This window comes from Pelobates fuscus, chromosome 8 (assembly GCF_036172605.1).
Source record: "Pelobates fuscus isolate aPelFus1 chromosome 8, aPelFus1.pri, whole genome shotgun sequence".
Taxonomy (NCBI): Eukaryota; Metazoa; Chordata; class Amphibia; order Anura; family Pelobatidae; genus Pelobates; species Pelobates fuscus.
In genome coordinates, this window is record NC_086324.1 from 60,193,786 (window position 1) to 60,214,385 (window position 20,600).

Sequence of the window (20,600 nt, forward strand, 5' to 3'; positions counted from 1 at the left end):
CAAAACTGCCTGTTAGTAATAATGTTGAAATGCCTATTTGCGGTAATGTACGGATAGCAACTTGCTAGTTAACCCTTAGTACTGGTTGGTATCAACTAGGTAAGTAGCAAAACAACCTGTTGAGGGATCATGCTCTGTGCGCAGTCAAAATCTGATATGGATATCACCTTGCAGACGTCTGTGCCAGGGTATATAACAGTGAAATTCAGCAAGAGGGGAGAATCACATAGCAATAGGAATGTACATATCGGGAGAAAAAGGGGAGGAGAAAACTAAGCGGTGAGTCAGAGTGAATGCTAAATCTTAAAATCGGCAGAGTATCTATCTGACTGAGTGAGATGCCGATGGGTTGCTTTGGCAGATACCAATTTGTAGTCAAATAATACTAGGAAAACAGAAAGATGAGTAATGTGGTGAATACAATGACATTTTCACTGCTAGAGTGATCACTGTAAATTCCCTTCCGTGCCAAAATGGGCACCTCTTTCTATTCCCACACTCGATGTCAGATATGCTAAAGTAATCCTCCCATGCCTTCAAGGGCACCTATTGTTGGTCCCACACTAGATCACAGTTAAGAGGAAGGCATAGCTAATAGTAAACTCTACGATGTCCCTCCTGTGCCTTCAAGGGCACCTGTAGCTATTCCCACTCTCTACTACTATTGCATGATCCCTAAAGAACTGAGCATGATCGCTTTGTGAATAAGTGACTGGTTTAAAACATCAGCGTGGTAGCAAGAAAAGAAAAGTAAAACAAGAATTAGTTAGATTAAGAACAAAAGAAGGAAGGTATGTAGAAGAGGATAAAGGTCTAGCGGACTGCCTCAATGAATAATTTTGTTCGGTATTTACAGATGAGTGCTCAAGGCACAAAGATTTACAGCTATAAGTAAAAAACAGCCCAAAATTTAAATTTAAGAGCAAGCAATAACTAAAGAGAAGGTAGTTTAATAGAATAGCGCTATGTACATATTGTTCAGTCTAATGAATATACTAAGACTGTAGGATATAAATACGTGGAGCGCTATTAAATAACTCTATGAACAGGATGTCTAAGATCATCACATGAAATATATACTAATAAATAGAACGCTATTGTGAGGAACTGACTCTGCTGGGTTTCGAACCCTGGTTTACATGCTGCTAAACCTCTTCCTTACCAGTACACCAGCCTGCCTTTTGCAAATGTACCTGAGATTTGGTAACCTTGACTCTACAGCATTGGTATCAGTGACAAGTCTCTTCAGCTGTGTCTGGTCATGTGTATGGTTCTTGGCCTATAAAAGCCACTTCCTGTCTCTGTACCTTTGCCAGATTATTGTGGTTCCTGTACTCTCTAATCAAGCTTGTTCCTGTTTCTCCTACCTGTTGCTGATTTTGGACCGTTTTGACTTTGCTGCCTCTCCTTCCCACTGACCTCGGCTTGCCTCACTACGATTATCATCTCTCTGTTCCAGTCTCCCATCTCTGCTTAAGACCAGAAGGCCACTCAAGGCTCAGGGGCTCAACCACCTGGGTAACGAGTGGCTACCTCTGGCAGAAAACATTGCTGATCTGGCTACTGGACTCCAAAACTTTGTAACATCAATATCATTACAGAATAATCTGGCCCATTCATGGAGACCGTCGGATCAGATTCTGCATTGGCCCAGCAGGTTGCTTATAATGCAAGAACTATGCAGACCCAGGCACAGACCATTCAAGTGCTGCAAGATCAGGTAGCTGAACTGCAAAATGAAGTTCGATCAATGCATAGTGAGCTTACCAGCTACAGGGCACATGATGTTGTGGCTGCTGCTGCTACTACTGTTACACCTGCACAAGATGCCTGCTTGCCTCTACCAGAAAAATTTGGAGGAGACCGCAAAAAATTTAGGGGTTTCCTAAATCAATGCCGTTTGCATTTCATGATGTTACCTAACCGTTTTCCATCTGTAAGAGAGAAGGTGGGATTTATTTTCTCCCTATTCAAAGATGAAGCCCTGGCTTGGGGCTCCCCTTTTCTGGAACAGGACAGTCCAGTCTTGGGAAATTTAAAAGACTTTCTTGAGGCCATGTGCCTAGTTTTTGATGACCCCAATCGCTGTGCTACAGCAGAAGCCACTCTCCTTCATTTACATCAAGGGAGGCGCTCTGTGGCTGAATATGCTGCTGAATTCAGACAGTGGGTTGCTGATACTAGTTGGAACCAATCAGCCCAGAGGTTCCACTTCAGAAGGGGTCTCTCAGAAGCTATAAAAGATGAGCTAGCTCGTGTTGATCTTCCTGTTGAGTTTGTTGCATTTGTGCGGTTGGCTATCCGTATTGATCGGAGACTTTCAGAAAGAAGATTGGAAAGACAGGGCTCTTTTAAACCAAGTGCTACTCCTACTTTCTATTCAAGAATTTCAACTCCGACCCCACAAACACCTACAGACTCTGAACCTGAGGCTATGCAGGTAGATCTAATAAGAGGGTCATTATCCAATGAAGAAAAACAGTGGCGACGCACTCACAATTTATGCCTGTATTGTGGTAGTGCAGGGCATTATGCCATCAATTGCGCTAGCAAGTCTAAAAGAACAATAGCTATGACTGCTGAGGGTGCACAGATTCAACACCAATCCCAGATTTCAGACCAACTGGATTCTGTCACACAACCCTTGTTTTCTCTGGCTCAGGGTGAAGAGGGTATGATGACTCAACATCCTCATTTGGTGGTGCCTATCACTTTGCAATATGGTGATAATAAAATGTCAACTACAGCTATGATAGATTCTGGAGCAGGCGGAAACTTTATGGATATTAAATTTGCAGCAGGAAATAAAATTCAGTCTATCCCTAAATCTTCACCTGTGTTAATGGAAACAGTAGACGGTTCTCCACTTACGTCAGGCCCGGTTACACATGAGACTGTGCCCTTAAAATTGATTCTGGAAGTGAATCACCATGAGTCTATATCTTTCCACCTAATTTCCTCAACACAGTTTCCAGTGATTTTGGGTATACCCTGGCTTGCTCTGCATAACCCACAGATTGATTGGAAGACTAGAACTTTGTCCTTTCCTTCAGAACACTGCTTAATGAATTGTCAACCCTCTAAGGCAACACCTGTTGCCACAACAATTAATGAAATGGTTGATACAAACTTAACCAAGCTTCCTCTACAATATCGGGATTTTGCAGATGTCTGTGATAAGAAGAATGCTGATCAGCTTCCACCTCACAGGCCTTATGATTGCCCCATAGAGCTGCTACCTGGAGCTGCTATCCCATTTGGCCGTATATACTCCCTTTCTGAGCCTGAATTGAAAGCACTTCGTTAATACATACAAGAAAATCTTGCCAAAGGCTTTATTCGACCATCTACTTCTCCAACAGGAGCTCCTATATTCTTTGTAGAAAAGAAAGATGGCAGTCTACGGCCATGTGTCGATTACAGGGACATTAATAAAATCACTGTTAAAAACCGCTATTCCTTGCCTCTCATTCCTGAACTTCTGGAGAGACTTCGCTCAGCTAAAATATTTACGAAGCTTGATCTACGGGGAGCATATAATCTGGTTCGCATAAGACCAAATGATGAATGAAAAACAGCTTTCAGAACCAGGTATGGACATTACGAATATCTAGTAATGCCATTTGGGCTTTGTAATGCCCCTGCAACTTTTCAGCATCTAATCAATGATGTACTACGGGATCTCCTGGATCAGTTTGTTGTGGCATATTTGGATGATATCCTGATATTTTCTGATAATCTTGAAAATCACAGAAAACAGGTCTGCATTGTTCTTGAGCGCCTTCGTACCCACCACCTATACATTAACCCCTTAAGGACCAAACTTCTGGAATAAAAGGGAATCATGACGTGTCACACACGTCATGTGTCCTTAAGGGGTTAAACTGGAAAAATGTGAGTTTGAACAAACAGAAATTCAATTCCTGGGATATGTAATAACTCCTAAAGGTTTAAGTATGGACGCAAGTAAAATTAAAGCTGTGCTGGACTGGCCCATCCCCAAGAATGAAAAAGATATTCAGAGATTTGTGGGGTTTGCCAATTTTTACAGGCGTTTCATTAAGAATTTCTCTGCCGTTATTACACCTATCACTGAACTTACACGTAAAGGGACTCCTTTTCAGTGGTCCAATAAGGCTGACACTGCATTTTCCAGATTAAAGACTCTGTTTACATCTGCCCCTATCCTGGTACATCCTCAGCCAGAATTGCCATTTACTGTAGAGGTAGATGCTTCTGATTCAGCTCTTGGGGCTATACTGTCTCAAAGGACTGGACCTAAGATGTTGTTACATCCATGTGCCTTCTATTCCTGCCAGATGTTACCAGCAGAAAGAAATTATGACATAGGGAATAAAGAACTTTTGGCTATAAAAGCTGCCTTTGCCGAATGGAGACATCTCTCGGAGGGAGCCACCCATCCAATTACTGTCCTCACAGATCACAAAAATCTGGAATGTATTCAATCAGCTAAGAGACTGTCAGTCAGACAAGCACGCTGGTCCCTATTTTTCTCAAGGTTTAATTTTTTGATTTCATACCGCCCTGGTTCCAGAAATGGCAAGGCAGATGCCTTGTCTAGGATAGCTGACCCCCTCCATACTACAGTAATCAAAGCCACCATCTTGCCTGAGAGTAGATTTTTAGGAGTTACCTTTCCTTCTGATCTAATGTCTCGCATTAAAAAGGGCTACGCTGAAGATCCAGTTTTTCGTGATCCTCCTCGTGATCTTCATATGACCATGCTTAATGGGTTTTGGATTTTTCAACAACGTCTGTTTGTTCCAGAATCAGTGCGACTGGACGTTTTACGTCTCTACCATGACTCAAAACCAGCAGGTCATCCAGGAATCCGAAAGACAGAAGAACTACTTACCCGATCCTTTTGGTGGCCTAAATATTATGAGGATGTTAAGAAGTATGTGTCCTCTTGTGATGTATGTGCCAGACATAAGACTCCTCGCTCATCCCCTGTTGGCATGCTTCAGCCTCTTCCTATTCCTCATCGTCCCTGGGGATCTATATCCATGGACTTTATTGTGGAACTACCACCCTCTAAGGAACACACTACCATTCTTGTTGTTGTGGACCGGTTAACTAAGATGAGTCATTTCATACCAGCTCGTGGTCTCCCTTCAGCTAAACAGACTGCTGACCTAGTTATTCGGGAAATATTTCGCTTGCATGGAGTGCCTGATGAAGTAATTTCTGACAGGGGAGTGCAGTTTACATCTCATTTTTGGAAATATTTTTGTTCTATTCTAGGTATTAATGTAAATCTGTCGTCAGCTTTTCATCCACAAAGTAATGGACAGACTGAGCGAACCAACCAGACTTTAGAACAATATTTGCGGTGCTATATTAGTTACCTGCAGGATGACTGGCTGGATTTTCTACCCACGGCGGAATTTACCTATAACAATGCCCAACACTGCTCCACTTATCTGAGCCCATTTTTTGCTAATTATGGTTACCATCCAACCTTTCTAGTGAGTCTCCCAATTACTACTTCCATTCCTGCAGTCACTGACCGGCTAACCGCCTTACGAGATTCCCAAGAACTGTTGAAGAAGACTCTTTCGGAGGCTCAGGAATGTTACAAAAGAGCTGCTGATAGGCATAGAAAGGAGGCCCCAGTTTATCATGTTGGTGACAAGGTTTGGCTGTCAACAAAGAATCTTAAGCTTAGGATTCCTTCTCATAAATTGGGTCAAAAGTTCATGGGACCTTTTGAGATCATCGCTCAGATCAATGCTGTCACCTTCCGTCTGCAACTTCCAGATTCCATGAAAATACATCCGGTGTTTCACGTTGAACTGCTTAAACCTTTTCATGAAAATACTTTCCCTAGTCGAGCCTTGCCTGCCCCACCACCAGTCCTCATGGATGGTGAAGATGAATACGAGGTGGAAAAAATTCTTGACTCCAGGATATTCCGCAACAAGCTTCAATATTTGGTTCATTGGAAAGGCTATGGTGAAGAAGATAGATCGTGGGAACCAGTGGACAATATTCATGCTCCTGATCTTCTTCAGTCTTTCCATGCACAGTACCCTGCTAAACCAGGAAATAGGGCATCCAGAGGCTGCGCCTGTAGAGGTGGGAGTAATGTGAGGAACTGACTCTGCTGGGTTTCGAACCCTGGTTTACATGCTGTTAAACCTCTTCCTTACCAGTACACCAGCCTGCCTTTTGCAAATGTACCTGAGATCTGGTAACCTTGACTCTACAGCATTGGTATCAGTGACAAGTCTCTTCAGCTGTGTCTGGTTCTTGGCCTATAAAAGCCACTTCCTGTCTCTGTACCTTTGCCAGATTATTGTGGTTCCTGTACTCTCTAATCAAGCTTGTTCCTGTTTCTCCTACCTGTTGCTGATTTTGGACCGTTTTGACTTTGCTGCTTCTCCTTCCCACTGACCTCGGCTTGCCTCACTACGATTATCATCTCTCTGTTCCAGTCTCCCATCTCTGCTTAAGACCAGAAGGCCACTCAAGGCTCAGGGGCTCAACCACCTGGGTAACGAGTGGCTACCTCTGGCAGAAAACATTGCTGATCTGGCTACTGGACTCCAAAACTTTGTAACATCAATATCATTACAGCTATGTTCTCAACACAGTGAATAGATACTGAAAAATGAAGTGCTGTGTTAAAATTAGTGGTTTCAGAAATATAGACTTTGAAAAATTCAAAAGTATAGTAGAGGTGAAAGTTTTAACTGCTGTGTTCACATTAGAAAGAAAATGTGATCCGGTAGAGATGTAAGAGTATATGGAATATAAATCGCTGATTTAGCGCTAAAAGGAAGCCAGGAGTTTGAAATTAAGTATAAATTTTACGTTACGAAACAAATGGCTATAAAGTGAAAAATCTCAAAAATACCTCTACCAAAAATTAAATGGAACACAAATGATCTCTAAATATGATAAAACATATAGATAGATAGCTCAGAGGACCTGTTCATAAGTTTTCAGTGTACCTCTGGTTAGTCAAGAATTGCAACTAATAATGTTGCAATTTAATGAATACATGGAATACATTGGCGAAAAGCAAAATGTGATCAACCTGCTGATAGAATGAAAAGGGGGAACTAGCCCCAAACGCCAGCTTTGTGTACAGGGCAGAGAAGTTGGAGATTAAGAGGGAAATGTGGCAATAATTTATAAAGAGACCACACATCAAGCTGATAAGAAGAATCTCCGATGGCTCCTGACCCGTGTTTCGCCCACAACTCATCAGAGGGGAACTGATGTGTGGTAAGTAACCGACTATTTAAAAGACAGAGAGGATGCTGATAGGAGAATTCAAAAAAACATTAATTCGAGATGGCCAATCACAGAAGAGCAAGGTAAGTGACATAATACTAACCACCTTGAACATTAACACTTTCAGATCTTAATAGCAGAGTGTAAACACGGACATTAGTAATTAGAAAATTGCACCTAAGTACTAAAAAACATACAGGATGCAAACATGCATGGATGGTGGAGATTATAGATATTCAACTATTATTCATCTGAGTTCCGTTGCTCCAATTACTTTTATAAATTATTATAGTTAACTGATTAGTTTCATAATAACAGTATGAATTTTACGCTATAAACCTGTAAAGATACCAATCTCTTCAAAAAGAGTCTAGATGGATCTATGAGTTTAAAACCCTTGCTCCAGAAGGTTTGAATGAAGAATTCAACTTCACCCCCTTCATTCATTCACACTAAGGTCCCCCTTTATTTTCTCTCTTACCAATTCCTTCTTCCTTTTTGATCTCTGGTTATGTATTTTCACATAATTTGTCCCTTTCTTCAATTAATAAATTGAATAATATTGGCTCATATATTGACACATTGATAATTTCCTGTGTAATGTAGAAATTATCACGGAGGAATTACTTTATTTATTTGTTACTATATTCTTTTATTATATACATCTTTTTGCTTTTCAGCTGGATTATGCTTGTATACTCTTTTTGGCACTATCGGTGTGTACCACTTCAATTTTCCCCTAATCTCATCATAGCTCCAGTTTTTCTCATAATAATCATTTGAATATAGTTAATTTTGTTTTTGACATGGACACACACCACATATGTATCTCTTCTATGATCTTTTTTTACGTTGATTAACTATAGATTTCATTTGGACATTGTCATCCGTGATACTTTATTAATATACAATTTATAATATAATTGTCCACATTAATCATCAAATTTTGAGTAATCTGGGCGGATAATTATTGTCCATTGATATAATTTCGTCTTTACAATATTGAGCGATATACTTACTTGATGATCATTGTCCATTGATACTATTCTGTTCTTAGAGCAATGAGCTATATCCCTGCAAAAATAACAATTCTAATAGGACACTATCTATACATATTAGATTAGTTTTGTTTTGATCTGTTGCATTGAGAATTCTTTCAATTTCTATACAGTATCACTTCGATCATCTTCCATTCATTGAGATAGGGCGATTCAACCCCTTACTTAGAATTAATTGATATTTTCTCAGCTTCACAACGTAAAATACATTGCCATCATAACATTAACCGGGTAATAATAATTTACAAAAGTAATTGTATTACTGAACATAGGTATTTATTTTTATCATTTATATTCGTTTTTGTCCTTAACGTTAGTCAAAATTCTTCAATCACACGCTTTGCTATTAAAGTGTTAATGATTCAGATGGATAGGATTAGTAGGGTTACTTAATCCCTTATTTAGAAACAATTGGTATCTTTACAGTTTTATAGCGTAAAGTTCATACTGTTATTATGAAACTAATCAGTTAACTATAATAAAGATCAGGATAAGGTTCAGCGCTGATAAGAAACAGGGAATATTACAGCAAGGCAGCACACCTTAAAAAGGGGAATCCCCTCTGGACCCCTTAGAATACAATGGAGGAAAAAGGAAGGAATAAGGGTGCGCCTAAAACAAGTGGAAATAACAAATAATAATATAAAAGTAGGTTTAGCAGCAATAACAGAAATGTCCGAAAAATGTCCAAATATAATATAAAAAAATTGGAATAACAACAGGTACCTATTAGTCCGAATATAAAATATCCAAATGTGCAAATGGTGGTCCTAGTAGTCCATCAGAAGGGTATGTAGCGTCCAAATGTATATTTGTAGTTTGGAGATAAATATGCGGGAAGAACAGAAGAGAGAAAAGCTCCAATGGTGTAGTATAAAAACAAAATATGGATATTCTGTAAATAACAGTGGAACTACTCACAATATTCAGAGCTTAAATCCAGCTCTGGTATGGATAGTGTGAAGTGGAATAATCCCCACTCAAGGATATGTGGTGCTCCTCTTTGGTCCTTTGGTGAAAAGATGGAGTAGTCCAACTCGGGATAAGAAAAAATTAAAATATAGTGCTCACTGTATAAATGATGAAACAATTAAAATGAGATAAAATATACTCACGGTATATAGAGCAGACGTACTGCTCGGTGGATGGCGTATGGGTGGTATAATCCCCACCTGAAGGATTCTTTGGTAGTCCGATATGGTCGGAATCAATGGTGGTTAGGTCTGGATAAAATAAACTTGAATAGAATAAAATAGCAAATAATATAATATAAAAGTGAAAGAAGGAATGTGGCAAACTGTCAGGGTACCTGCTGTCTCTACCTCTGTGGAGGTGAGACACTTGGACGTTCTTCCTCGCAAAAGGGTTGAATCACTCGTTCCTCGCGGTTCCCTCGGTCGTTTACACGCCAGCCGCGAGGGATCCGCTTCCTTTTATGATGCGGCGTTCAGTAGCCGACGTCATGACGACATCCCAACCCGAACTGTCAATCAAGCCCCAAGCACGAATGAGGATTCGTCGGGGGCGTGATTACCTGTTTAGAATCAGGGTATAAAAGAGGGCTTTCTACGTTTGTTCATTGCCCTGTCGTGGTTCTAGCTTGTCTAGTCACTCAGTGCTCTTGTATTCTGTTAGTTTCTTTGGTTTTGACCCGGCTTGTCTGTTCTACCTCGTTTACCTCTATTACCCTTTGACTCGGCTTGTCTCTCGTTTACCTGCTCTCTCGTTCCCTCGACCTCGGCTTGTCTCTAGACCATTCTTTACTACTACTTACGTTAGTCCGGCCATTCTAAGGTCCGGTATACGTACCCTGTACCTGTTTGTACTCTGCGTGTTGGATCCCTGTCCCGATCCTGACATTACGACAGGGCCATGGATCCTGCAGGTACAAACACTCAGGTTGGTTCTTCCGATTCTAGATTTGATGCCATGGATCACAGAATGGACCAGATGGCTCTAGCGCTGCAAGCTTTATTATCTCGATCTAGTAATCCACCGGAGGAGATGCGAGCTACGTCCATCTCTCCTGTAAGTTCAGGTCTAGAAGTAGCCACTGTAGGTGCTTCTTCTCGTATTACACCTCCTGTACGTTATGGTGGTTCTCCGGAGAAGTGCCGTGGTTTCTTAAACCAAATTGGTATTCATTTTGAATTACAACCTCGCTCTTACCCTACAGATAGGGCAAAGGTTGGATTCATTATCACACTCCTCATTGATAAGGCTCTGAGATGGGCTAATCCTCTGTGGGAGAATGAGAATCCGTTAGTCTATAATTATAATGGCTTTGTCGCTGCTTTTAGAAGAACTTTTGACCCTCCAGGTAGAAAGGTCAATGCAGCTAGATTACTATTGCGCCTTAGACAAGATAACCAAACCCTTGTGGATTATGCACTAGAGTTCAGGTCTTTGGCGGCAGAAGTTAAGTGGAATGAACAGGCCTATATAGACTTATTTGTAAACGGATTATCTGATGTAATCCTAGACGCGGTGGCTACTAGAGAGCTCCCTGAAAATTTGGAGGATTTAATTTCTTTTATTTCTCGTATTGACGAACGTTTAAGAGAGAGACAGAACACTCGTGATAATATTCGTAGACCTTCCCTTAAACTAGCGCCTTTATTTCAAAGTCCTCAAACCACTATCCCAGTTTTTTCTGAACCTATGCAAATAGGCAATACTCGCCTCTCAGAAGAGGAGAGACAGTACAGAAGAAAGGAGGGATTGTGTATGTATTGTGGAGTAAGAGGGCACCTTCGCCTAAATTGTCCTAATCGCCCGGGAAACGCTTGCACCTAAGTTTCTCTAGAGGACAGGCCTTGGGTGTTTCTATTTTGTCCTCTATACACAATTATAAAGATCACAGGCTTCTACTACCGGTTTCCTTAGCATGGGAGAAGGGAGCAATAAAGACTATGGCATTGATAGACTCCGGAGCTGCTGAGAGCTTTATCGACCAAGTTTTTGTTTCTAAACACTCTATCCCATCTCAGCTAAGAGAGACTCCCTTGGCCGTTGAGGCCATAGATGGTAGACCATTATCTGAACCTGTGATTTCTCATGAGACTATACCTGTTATTTTGACTGTTGGTATCTTACACGAGGAGGATATATCCCTTATGCTTATCTCTTCCCCTTCTGTTCCTATAGTTCTGGGGTATCCATGGTTAAAGAAACATAACCCTGTTATTGATTGGGAGCTAGGGGAGATAACTTCATGGGGTCAGGGTTGCCAGGACAGGTGTTTACAGAAAGTCTCACCACTTTGCGTAGGTAATACACCAGTTAACTCCACCCAGTCTACAGACTTACAAATACCGTCTCGATACATAGATTTAAAGGCAGTCTTTGACAAGAAGAATGCTGATACTTTACCTCCACACAGGTCCTTTGATTGCAAGATTAATCTCCTACCTGGTACTATGCCTCCGAGGGGCAATGTATATCCTTTATCCACTAAGGAGAACTTAGTCTTAGAGGAGTATATCCGTGAGAATCTAGACAAGGGATTCATTAGGAGATCATCCTCGCCTGCCGGGGCTGGGTTTTTTTTTGTGAATAAAAAGGATGGCACGTTAAGGCCTTGCATTGATTACCGAGGTTTGAATAAAATAACTATCAGAAATGCATACCCAATTCCCTTGATTACTGAGCTCTTTGATCGTTTAAAGGGTTCCAAGATTTTCACCAAGTTAGATCTCAGAGGGGCGTATAACTTGGTGAGAATTCAGCAGGGAGACGAGTGGAAAACAGCCTTCAATACTCGATATGGGCACTATGAGTACACGGTAATGCCTTTTGGGCTCTGTAATGCACCGGCAGTATTTCAGGATCTGATCAATGAAGTTCTTAGGGAATTTCAACAGGATTGTGTTATTGTATATTTAGATGATATACTAATACACTCTAGAGAAATTGAGAACCACCACAGACAAGTCAGAAGGGTATTGCGCAAACTCCTACAACATGGATTGTACTGTAAATTGGAGAAATGTAGTTTTGATCAATCTCAGATAAACTTTCTTGGTTACGTGATTTCTGGGGAAGGCTTTAAAATGGATCCGGATAAACTCCAGTCTATTTTAGATTGGCCATTACCTAGGGGTCTCAAGGCCATTCAGAGGTTTATTGGATTCTCCAATTATTATAGGCGCTTCATTAAAGGATACTCTTCCATTATTGGTCCTATTATCAATATGACCAGACAGGGGGCTGACACTAAGACTTGGTCTACTGAAGCTCTCGTTGCCTTCAAGACTCTTAAGGAACTTTTTGCTTCTGCACCAATTTTAGTTCACCCCGATACAACTTTACCTTTCCTACTCGAGGTAGACGCCTCAGAGACAGGTATAGGTGCCATCTTGTCTCAAAGGTTAGGCGTGGATAAACCGTTACATCCATGTGGTTTTTTTTCCAAGAAACTATCTGGGACTGAAAGCAGATATGATATTGGTGACAGGGAACTACTAGCTGTTATCATGGCCTTGAAGGAGTGGAGACACTTATTGGAGGGGACCTTGCATCCTGTTACTATTCTGACGGATCACAAGAACTTGTCTTATATTGGGGAGGCCAAGCGCTTATCCGCCAGACAAGCTCGTTGGTCCTTGTTCCTCACCCATTTCAATTACGTGCTCACTTATAGACCTGGTTCTAAGAACTCTAAGGCCGATGCTTTGTCTCGCCAACATGAACCTTCCACTATATCTGAGACGGTTTTCTCTTCTATAGTTCCCAAGTGCAATATTATTGCCAACACTAGCCTCAGGATTCATTCTCCGTTGCTTGCCGAGATTATGAAGCTACAACATCTGGCTCCTAGACAGAGTCCTGAGTCACGGCATTTTGTTCCTGCTGAACTTCAACTAGAACTGCTACAATGCTTTCACAATAGTAAGGTGGCTGGGCATCCTGGCATTCGTAAGACATGCTCCTTAATAGCCAAAGATTTCTGGTGGCCCACCTTACGTAAAGATATTAGGGATTTCGTTGAAGCATGTGAGGTCTGTATGAAGACTAAACGACCTCAGACGCTTCCATGTGGGCTTTTGCACCCCTTGGAAATTCCCGAGAAACCATGGACCTGTTTGGCTATGGACTTCATTGTCGATTTACCTGTTTCTAAAAAGCAGACTGTGATTCTCACGGTGGTTGACAGGTTTACTAAGATGGCTCATTTCGTGCCCTTACCTAAACTTCCATCTTCCCCTGAATTGGCTGAGATATTCGCTAAAGAGATATTTCGTTTACATGGGATACCTTCCGAAATTGTTTCTGATAGAGGTTCCCAATTTGTTTCCCGTTTTTGGAAGTCATTCTGCTCTCAAATGGGTATCAAATTGAATTTCTCTTCTGCCTATCATCCCCAGTCTAACGGAGCTGCTGAACGCACTAATCAAAAGATCGAACAATATTTGCGTTGTTTCGTTTCCGAACACCAGGACGATTGGGTTGGTCTGATTCCTTGGGCAGAGTTCGCACACAACAATCTCGTTTGTGATTCTACTCGTTCTAGCCCCTTTTTCATGAATTATGGCTTTCATCCCTCCATTCTTCCCTCGGTTTCTCCTTCCCAAGGAGTACCGTCGGTTGATGTTCATGTTGCCAATCTGAGGAAGTTGTGGGATCAGACTCGACAAATTCTTCTGCATAATTCCATGTTGTTCATGAAACACGCTGATAAACATAGAAGGGCGGCTCCAGTCTTTGTTCCAGGGGACAGGGTATGGTTGAGTACCAAAAACATTTGCTTGAAGGTTCCTTCTATGAAATTCGCTCCTCGTTACATTGGACCTTACAGGGTCCTGACTCGAATTAACCCAGTTGCGTATCGTCTGGCTCTTCCATCTGCCTTACGCATTCGTAACTCCTTTCATGTTTCCTTGTTAAAACCCCTAATATGTAACAAGTTTTCCTCCACTGCATCCTCTCCTCGCTCTGTTCAGGTTGAGGGACAAGAGGAGTATGAAATCAATTCCATCATCGATTCTCGTATCTCCCGGGGGAAGTTACAATATCTGGTTGATTGGAAGGGATATGGTCCTGAGGAGAGGTCTTGGATACCTCAGGAGGATGTGCATGCGCCTCGCCTCCGCAGGGCTTTTCACTCCCGTTTTCCATCTCGTCCCGGTTCCTTCCGCCCGGTGGGCGTTTCTGAGGGGGGGGTACTGTCAGGGTACCTGCTGTCTCTACCTCTGTGGAGGTGAGACACTTGGACGTTCTTCCTCGCAAAAGGGTTGAATCACTCGTTCCTCGCGGTTCCCTCGGTCGTTTACACGCCGGCCGCGAGGGATCCGCTTCCTTTTATGACGCGGCGTTCAGTAGCCGACGTCATGACGACATCCCAACCCGAACTGTCAATCAAGCCCCAAGCACGAATGAGGATTCGTCGGGGGCGTGATTACCTGTTTAGAATCAGGGTATAAAAGAGGGCTTTCTACGTTTGTTCATTGCCCTGTCGTGGTTCTAGCTTGTCTAGTCACTCAGTGCTCTTGTATTCTGTTAGTTTCTTTGGTTTTGACCCGGCTTGTCTGTTCTACCTCGTTTACCTCTATTACCCTTTGACTCGGCTTGTCTCTCGTTTACCTGCTCTCTCGTTCCCTCGACCTCGGCTTGTCTCTAGACCATTCTTTACTACTACTTACGTTAGTCCGGCCATTCTATAGTCCGGTATACGTACCCTGTACCTGTTTGTACTCTGCGTGTTGGATCCCTGTCCCGATCCTGACACAAACCCGTGTATAATAGCCAAATATTCCTTTAATAACACTTTGATTTATAAAAGAAAAAAGTTGCTATACGCGTTTCGCCACAATAGGCTTCATCAAGTAGAAACATATATAAAAAAGAGGATGAATAATAGTTGAATATCTATAATCTCCACCATCCATGCATGTTTGCATCCTGTATGTTTTTTAGTACTTAGGTGCAATTTTCCAATTACTCATGTCCGTGTTTACACTCTGCTATTAAGATCTGAAAGTGTTAATGTTCAAGGTGGTTAGTATTACGTCACTTACCTTGCTCTTCTGTGATTGGCCATCTCGAATTAATGTTTTTTTGAATTCTCCTATCAGCATCCTCTCTGTCTTTTAAATAGTCGGTTACTTACCACACATCAGTTCCCCTCTGATGAGTTGTGGGCGAAACGCGGTTCAGGAGCCATCGGAGATTCTTCTTATCAGCTTGATGTGTGGTCTCTTTATAAATTATTGCCACATTTCCCTCTTAATCTCCAACTGCTCTGCCCTGTACACTGAGCTGGCGTTTGGGGCTAGTTCCCCTTTTTCATTCTATCAGCAGGTTGATCACATTTTGCTTTTCGCCAATGTATTCCATGTATTCATTAAATTGCAACATTATTAGTTGCAATTCTTGACTAACCAGAGGTACACTGAAAACTTATGAACAGGTCCTCTGAGCTATCTGCAGAAAACAAAGTGGTAAACCGCGCCACACGATAAAAAACAGTATAAACAAAATTGTACATACATACAAGTAGTCCCAGTATTGAGGTAGTAAATGTAAACCTTAAAGGATAAAAATAGAAATAATAGTGCAATATGCCAATGTAAAGTGATACAATAGTGCTATAATATAAAGAACCAGTAGAAGGACCAACTCACACTTTACAGAGCTGCTAAGAGCTCTGCTGATTAGCGCCTGGACGGTATGATCCCCGTCTAAGGATATGGTGGTGGTAACTGGTATCCAAGGCTCCACAGACGTGTATAAAATAGAAACACAGAGAAAATCCAATAGTGTAATATGTATAAATATTGGAATATAAAACAAGGGGTAAATACCCTACTTACAATTTCCAGAGCACTAAACCTGCTCTGGTGGTGAGTGCTTGTGGTGGTATAATCCCCACCAAGGGATATAAGCAGGATCCAAAGTGCACAGGAATGAGAGGTAGATCAGAAAGCTGGAAACAAACTGCAACTTTATTGTAAAATAAAATAAAAAACCTTTGTATATAAAATCTTCAGTAAAAATATAATGTCCAAAATTCAAAGTCCAGACTTCTTGATCCACTTTACGCGTTTCGCCCGAATAGGGGCTTCTTCAGAAGTGTAGATAGTGGGGAATGGCAGTTCCGTCCTTATATAGGGCATCTGTCTTGTAATCCCAGTGTGTGCACTCTTCCTGTTTCCGGCCGGTCGCATGCGCCAACCGGAAGTGACGTAACGCAATCTGCAGGGGCTGATGGGACGTGTAGTCCTAATGTTGTTGCTAATGCCGGTAGTCGCGTGCGTCGCCCGGAAATGACGTCACGCGACTAGCGGTGCATTGTGGGGGGAGTAGTTTTAAACACTACCCTTAACAGCATCCTCAAACAAATGAGAAAAAGAGCAATTACATATATATATTAAAGTTTACAGAGAGCTGTTCAATCTTAATTTGTTTACATGACTGCATATATAGTGAAGTATATAAGTTGATCATATAGTGGTCAGGGAATTCTGAATGAACGGGTATTTAAAGGGCCAGTGAATATTGTCACAGAAATATACACTTATACATATAGTGATCTGGATTATATAGATATAAAGCAGATTATTAGAGGGCCAATGTATGAGGCCATAGAGGTATACACTTAAACATATAGTAATCAGGATATCATACATGCATAGCAGATTCTTAAAGGGCCAGTATATATGGCCATAGAGGTATATATTAAAAACTGTGAACAGTGGATAAAACACCAATCACATTTAGGAATTATATGTGCAAGAGAAATTGTATATAGTGGCAACATGAGAGGTGTATGGTATCATTAAAAGTTGAGAAAAAGATAAAAACATATATATAAATATAAATATAAAAGAGGAATGTATATAAAAATATATATGTAAAAAATTATAAAAATTAAAAAGATCAAATTCAGCATTAAGTCCATTAGGTTGTAGTGTATCTAAAAAGTACACCCACTCCATCTCTTTTTTACCCAATTTATTAACCATATCACCACCTCTCCAATGTTGGGATACTTTTGTGATGCCAATAAATTTAAGTAGGCGTGGGTCATTATTGTGGAGTGCAAAATGAGAGGATACAAGATGATTTTTGAAGCCCTTTTCTATATTCCTACAGTGTTCTCCAATTCTCGTTTTTAGAGGTCTTATAGTCCTTCCTACGTATTGTAGACCACATGGGCACTCTAATAAATAGATGACATTCTTGCTCATACATGTGATAGTGTCTTTGATCTCATACTTTTTGTTAGTTTTATTTGATTTAAAATCCATAGTGTGTCTATTAATTTTTTGGGTTTTTTTACAGGCTACACAGCAATTGCATCTAAAAAATCCTTTCTTATTACTTAAAAAGCTATTCAGAGCATTAGAGTTTTCTCTTTTGGTGTAATTCTTTGTGAGTTGCATTTTTAAATTCGGGGCCCCTCTGAATACTATTCTCGGTTGTTCTGGAATAATTTTCCCTAATATTCTATCTTCTTTTAGTAGATGCCAATTCTTTTTTATTATTTTCTTTAATTGTCTATTTTTATTATTGTAGTCTAAGACTATCGGTAACATGAATTCTTTTCCATCTTTTTTACTTTGGTCTTTCTTTTTGATTAAAGAATTTCTGTCCATACTTGATATTTCTTTTATGGTATCTTCTATTACTCCTTTATTATACCCTTTTTCAATAAATTTCTCTTTCATCTCATTAGCTTGAGTCTCAAAGATATTATATTCTGAACAGTTCCTTTTGAGTCTAAGTAATTGGCTTTTGGGGACACTCTGGAGCCAGCTTTTATAGTGACAACTATCTGTTTTAATAAAATTATTAACGTGTACTTCTTTAAAATGGGTTTTTGTGTGGATGCTATTGTCTTTAATATAGATATCGAGGTCTAAAAAGGTAACATTAGTTTTACTAAAATCTGCTTTTAAAATGATACCATCCTCATTTTTGTTTAAAAATTCTAAAAATAAATGAGCGGTAGAAGGGGGACCTTTCCATATGAAGAGGAGGTCGTCAATATAGCGAAAATAGGAAACCAGGTTTCCCACCCAGCCATGTCCATTCCATACCATTCTTTCTTCCCATTCTGTCATGAAGAGGTTGGCATAGCTGGGTGCGAACCTGGTCCCCATTGCTGTACCGTTATTCTGTTTGTAGAAAGAGTCCTTAAACCAAAAATAGTTATTCTTGAGAATTAAATTGATTCCCTCAATTATAAAATCTATTTGCTCTGATTTCATATTATCATTTCTCTCTAATATTTTTCTTACAGCTCTACATCCTTTATTGTGTTCAATGATAGTGTAGAGTGATTGCACATCACAGGTAATTAGCATATATTCCTCGCTCCAATCTATACTTTCCAATTTCTCGAGAAGGTGTATAGTATCTTTTAAATATGATTGACTCAATTTGACGTATGGCTGTAACATTATGTCAATGTACTCAGATACGTTGGAAAGAACAGAGTCTATACCGGAGACAATGGGTCTGCCAGGTGGTTTTTCAACATTTTTGTGGATTTTTGGCAAGAAATATATGACTGGAATCTTTGGACATTTTTTATTCAAGTAGTTATATTCATCAACACTTAATATATTCTTCTCTTTTCCTCGATTGAGGAAATCTTCTAATAAAGTTTTAACTTCCGGGGTAGGGTTTTTTGATAGTTTTGTATAAGTATTATTGTCATTTAGTTGTCTGAATGCTTCTTCCTCATACATTTCTGCTGATAAAACCACTAGCCCCCCCCCCTTTGTCGGCTGGTTTAATAACTATTGTTTCATCTCTCTGTAGTTCTTTCAGGCCCTCTCTCTCTTTTTTTGTAAAATTATACTTGTCACCTTTATTCTTATCATTTAATTCTCTTATGCTTCTAGTTACCTTTTTTTCAAACATATCTATCGCACTAGATTTGCAATACGATGGGTAAAATTTAGACTTGTTCTTGAGAAAACTGTTTACATATGTATGGTTTTCCTCACTATCTAGGATTTTATTATTTGTAGTATTATCTTTACCCATATAGAATCTCTTTAAGGTGGCATTACGTACGAATTTATTGACGTCTATGTAGGCCAAGAAAGGGTTAAATGTTTTTGTTGGGGCATATTTAAGTCCTTTATTCAGTATTTTAAATTGGATGTTTGTTAGTGGTTTTCCTGATAGGTTGAATATCCCCTTATTTTCATTTTCATTTTCAATTTCACTTGCTTCTTTCTCTAACATCGCTCTATTCTTCCTTTTTTGTTTTCTTCGTCCTGACCGCCTTCCTCTAAACTCCTTTTGTGGCCCCTTAGTGGACTGATGTGTTCGGTTTTTCTTTCCCGATTCGACGGAATCTCTAAAAAAGATATCTCGTCGAGATGTTCGGAAAAGGAAAGTGTATGGTACCTGTTCTGTGTAAGAATATCTTCTGGAGGGCTGTTTCTAATATCACGAGTTCTCCTTCCCTCTCTTTCCCAAGAGTGTAGATTTGTTCTGGTTCTTGTCTCCCTAGGAGATCTCTGGCCTTGTGTGGTCCTATGAATTTTCGGCCTGACTACCAACGGTGCTTCTGTGTCTTTGTGTGTATAGAATCTCTCTCTTTTATCTAAACTTTCTTTGTGGTGAATTGTGTCCATTCTGTTATTCTGTGTGAGTATATTTGTTCTCTCTCTTAGTTGTGTATCATTTTGAATATGATCTTTTGTGAAAGTGTCAATCTTTTTCATTTCATAGTTGTATCTTTGTTTGTTTGTGTATCTTTCATTGTTTGAGTCAATTCTATACCTTTTAGGTGAAAAGTGCCTGTGTGTTTTCTTTTGTGAGTGGTGTTTTATCGTGACTCTAGAAGTGTGATCTTTGTAAGGTGGAGATCTATTTGAAGAGTGATCTCTATTTGGTGATATATTTCTACGTCTCTGAGCTATCTATCTATATGTTTTATCATATTTAGAGATCATTTGTGTTCCATTTAATTTTTGGTAGAGGTATATTTGAGATTTTTCACTTTATAGCCATTTGTTTCGTAACGTAAAATTTATACTTAATTTCAAACTCCTGGCTTCCTTTTAGCGCTAAATCAGCGGTTCATATTCCATATACTCTTACATCTCTACCGGATCACAGCAGTTAAAACTTTCACCTCTACTATACTTTTGAATTTTTCAAAGTCTATATTTCTGAAACCACTAATTTTAACACAGCGCTTCATTTTTCAGTATCTATTCAATGTGTTGAGAACATAGCGTTCTATTTATTAGTATATATTTCATGTGATGATCTTAGACATCCTGTTCATAGAGTTATTTAATAGCGCTCCACGTA